A 4,767-nucleotide genomic window follows, 5' to 3' on the forward strand; every position below is an offset into this window, starting at 1 on the left:
TGGTTAAGTAATCAAATCAAAATAAAATTGAATATCGGGTTCAATTAAATGCAATAGTTGATTGCATAAGATTTCTTTTATGTCGAGGATTAGCTTTTCATGGTCATGATGAATCTCAAGGTCCAAGTGATAAAGAAAATTTCCTTGAGCTTTTACAATTTTTGGGGGATCACAATGAAGTATTTTTAAAAACTCCGAAAAATTGCAAGCTCACAACCATAAATTCAAAAAGATATTGTGAATGCAATTGCACGTGAAACATCTAAAGTCATCATCAATGACCTTGACATTGAGTTCTTTTCAATATTAGTTGATCAGTCACGTGATATCTCAGTGAAAGAACAAATAGAGCTAGTTATTCGTTATGTAAACAAAAATAATTATTATTATAAAGCGATTCCTTAGTATTATACATGTAGTAAGTACCACCGCTTTGTTACTAAAATACGTTATTGAATGTTTATTTTATAAACATAATTTGAGTTTATTGAAACTACGTGGGCAAGGTTATGACGAGACTAGTAATATGCAAGGTGATATTAATGGTCTCAAAACTTTAATTTTGAAAGAGAATAAGTCAACATTTTATGTCTATTGTTTTACTCATCAATTTCAATTGACACTTGTTGCCGTTACTAAAAATCACATTAACATTGTTGAATTTTTTTATGTGGCTAGTAATTTAGTAACTATTGTTGAAAGCTCTTGTAAGAGATGTGATGCTTTTCGATATGCACAATTTGCCAAAATCAAAGAAGAATTAGAAAATAGTGTACATAGAAGTGGGCAAAGTCTGAATCAAGAGGCAAATCTTGAACGTCCTGGTGATACATGTTGAGATAATAATATGAGACTATTCTCAACTTGATTTTGATGTTCTCTGCAAGTATTAATGTACTTAAGATTATTAAAGAAGCTGGCCTCTCCGATCAAAAAATTGAAGCTCGATCTATTATGACGTATTATATCTTTGGAGTTTGTCGTCATTTTACAATTGATAAAAAAACATTTTGTGTTATGAATCTTGTTAAAATGTCTAAGCAACGATTGTAAATAATGAAAAATAATAAATAGATATCTTTATTGACTAAAATGCTTTCATTTTGTACCACATAATTTATTTATATTGAACATGAATGAAATATTTGTAGTTAATGAAAGGCCACATCGCAACACTCATCAAAATACAAATTTACATCATTATCATGTTGAGCTATTATGCACAATCATAGATATGTAACTTTAAGAGCTTAACAACCGTTTTTCAAAAAGACTAACGATTTGCTACTCTATATGGCTTGCTTGAATCTAAATAATTTATTTATGACTTTTGATAAGAAAAAGTTAATACGTCTATTCATTTTTATTGACTGAAATGTCATCATTTTGTACCACATATGATATTTTTATCTTGAACATGGATGAAATATTTATAGTTAGTGGAAAGCCGCAACGCAACACCCAACAAAATACAAATTTCCATTATTGATATACGCAACAATGACTTGTTTTTAGAACTTATTGAAAAATTAATGAATACATGGAAGCATGAAACTTATCCATTAGTCTATTTGACACTTTCTATGGAACTAATCTGCTAACGCATTTCATCCGAAAAAACAGTCAGTGTATCATCAACAGCATTAGAGTCAACACCCTCCTCATTATCCTCAACACCAAAATCTTTCTCAGCGCTGCGAGGGCATTTTTCTGACTGCGAAGCAATCTGTTGACGTATCATTAATATTGCAACAGTAGAAAGTAGTTTTTCAACAATAAAATATATAAAAAATGAACTGTACAATCAAATGAGAGATCAATGGATGAATAATTATTTAGTTGTATATATTGAAAAAGATGTAACTTGTAGCATTGATAATGAAACTATCATGCAACAATTTCAAAATATAAAAACTCGTAAAAGGCAATTATAAACTTTATGTATTTGTATATTTTTTAATTGTTATTGTCAATATATGAATTTTTCTTTTTATTAGATTGAGAACACCCTGAAAAAAAAAATCCTAAAACTGCCACCACCATCAACATAAAAAACACTAATACATAGTGCCCCGTTTGGTTTCAGCTGAAACCTACGATCATGTTTTGCATGTTTTGCGTTTTTTGCTTTTTGGTTTTTTTTTTTTTTTTTTTCCTGCACCATTTCTACTTTAGGAGAACAAGACTACTGTTCACACACTGTTTGATACTATTTATATACTGTTTAGCACTGTTCACGAGTTAAAAAATATTAAAAATAAAACCCACGATACTATTCACACATTTAAAAATAATTTTGTTATAGTATTTTCAGTTTTCAGTTTTAACAACAATAAATTCAATCCAAACATACCCATAGAAATAAAATGGATCATTCCATTAAAAAAACTCATCATTTGCACATATACCTAGTGTTTAAGTAAGAGGCAGCTTAAACAGACTGAATCTATCATGTTTGAGCAATTTCATTAGTTACAAAAATTTTCTCAAAATTTGCTACAAAATTGTGTGATCAGTTGTCCAAATTGTCATCTATGCTGTCAGAGAAAATGTCCAAATCAACTCTGCTGTACTCAAAAATACTAGTCCAACTATCCAAAATGTTGTTCAATAGCTATGCAATATACTGTCCAAAAAAGCTATTCATCATAGCACATAATCTTGTAGTAGGGTCCTAAAAATATAAACCACAATCTTATGGGAGGAAAAATAATAAACCAAAAGTATACGTTAAGGTTGTTTTCTTTCCTTTTTTTCTCTCCTCTAAAGTTTATAGAGTGTACTTAACTCACTTGCACAGTTGCATTTCGAATTTAATTTTATCACATATTCCTATTGTTACATTCTCATGATTTCCATTTTATTATCGACCCAACCACATTAAAAGCATATTTTCAAGAATACATAACTACTCAAATCAAATAATGAAATAAAAATAAAAAAACAACTTGAAAAGACGCTATTTTGATTCTTTTACAAATACATATATATATTTTTATTGAGTAAAAACAAGTCAACTTACTTAGTAAATCTTTCGAAATCCTTCTGTTCCCAATGCCTGCTAAAGATCTCATTTATCAGAGAATACCAAAAAATAATACGAAGAAAAAAATATGGATTTATATATATAAATAATTTTAAAAAAAAGCTTGAAGGCAAAGATGAATATCAATGGCATGAAAAAGAAAATACCAGCAGTCCAGCCACAGCACGTGGCAGAAGTGCTTGACTGTTGCAAGCAAAGCCACAACCAGTGTCGTTTCTACGTCTCCTCATGTATTCCTCGACTCTTTCTCTCTCTTCCTCTTCGTCTGTCTCTCTTCTCAGATACAAAGCAAGCCACCCAAAACTGCCACCACCACACCAACCAGCCACCCAAAACTCAAACTATCACCACACCACTGCTACTTACTTGAAACTTAACCACCACCCCACCACCACCATAGCCAAAATCTAAGAAACCCACACCCAAAATCAATCACCACACCCAAACCCACCACCACCAAATCCGAGAAACCCACACCCAAAATCAGTCACCACCACCAAACCCACGGCCAAACCCACACCCAAACCCACCACCACCAAATCCGGGAAACCCACACCCAAAATCAATCACCACCACAGTCAAAATCCACCAAGCCCACGGAGATGGAGAGAGAAATTATAGGAAAGAGAAGTGAGGAAAAAAAAAAGAATAAAAAAAAAAGAACCGGTGACGAAAGAAAAAGAAGAGAGAGAAGGGATGAATGGTGATGAAAGAAAAAAACGAAAGAGAGAAAGAGTGGCGTTCAGACGAAGGAGCCAGAGAAAGAAAGAAGAGAAAGAGCGGAAGAAGAGAGAAAAAGAGGAAAAAGTATGAAAGCTGAAATGCAAACCCTAGATGTTGCACCTAAATAATAAAAGTGGGATCAGATTCAGTCACGGCGTGTGGGTTCGAAATGGTGAAAAAGGCGAATTAGAAAATTGCTGAAAAGTACAAATGCCTGTACTCAAAATCTCTGCTGAAATCAAAATAAAGTGCAACTCGAGGGGCAATGTTTCTTCCCAGGGAAGAGAGAACAAAGAAAAAAATGCAACGTAAATCGATGGTATTTGTGTAAAGTGCATCTTTTAGCACTTATCCCTTCTTATTTTCCTTACAAATTGGGAGGATAAAAAAAGTGGACCCGAAGAAAAAATTTTCCCCCTATTTTCTGTCTCTCTTGTTTTCTCTTCTCAACCAAACAGTAAAATATATCACTTTTCATCATATTTTTCTTTCTCTATTTTCTATCTTCTCCATTTTATTCGTAACCAAACATATCCTTAATTTCTTCCTACAATGCACAACTGTAGTAAGAAGTTAAAAAAAATTGGGTTGTGTTTTTTTACTCTTTTTTCGACAAAATTTACTCTTTTTGCCCTGCTCAAAAAAAAAAAGAGTCTACTTTTTCATATATGAGTCAATGTAAACCGCTTCCCAACACCAACACGTACAGACGCATGCTATTGCTAGCTTTGTCCTACAATGCAATTAATGCGCACGGTAATGTGTAAGGATGAGAATATGTAACGTGATTTGGTTATATTATAATTTTTGCTACGACACATCCGCTTATCGTTGTAAATGATAGAATTAATATTATAAACTTACCACTTTTTTTTTTTTTTTTATTGATAATTCTTACCATTTTTATTTTAATACTTATTAGCACCTATCACGAGTAAATTATGCAAAAATTATAATATAATTACTAAAATTTTCCCATGCATCACTTCTCTCCTCCT

At 32.0% G+C, this 4,767-nt stretch overlaps 1 long non-coding RNA gene across 1 annotated transcript; it reads right to left on the bottom strand.

Moving 5' to 3' along the window:
- Positions 1-1,467: 1,467 nt before the first annotated feature.
- On the bottom strand, positions 1,468-4,074 carry LOC126716876 (uncharacterized). Its single transcript, XR_007652312.1, has 3 exons — positions 3,193-4,074; positions 3,023-3,058; positions 1,468-1,726 (listed from the first exon to the last, which is right to left on the bottom strand). It is a non-coding gene; the product is annotated as an uncharacterized LOC126716876 (long non-coding RNA).
- Positions 4,075-4,767: the final 693 nt, after the last annotated feature.

The sequence above is a fragment of the Quercus robur genome, chromosome 3 (assembly GCF_932294415.1).
Source record: "Quercus robur chromosome 3, dhQueRobu3.1, whole genome shotgun sequence".
NCBI lineage: Eukaryota > Viridiplantae > Streptophyta > Magnoliopsida > Fagales > Fagaceae > Quercus > Quercus robur.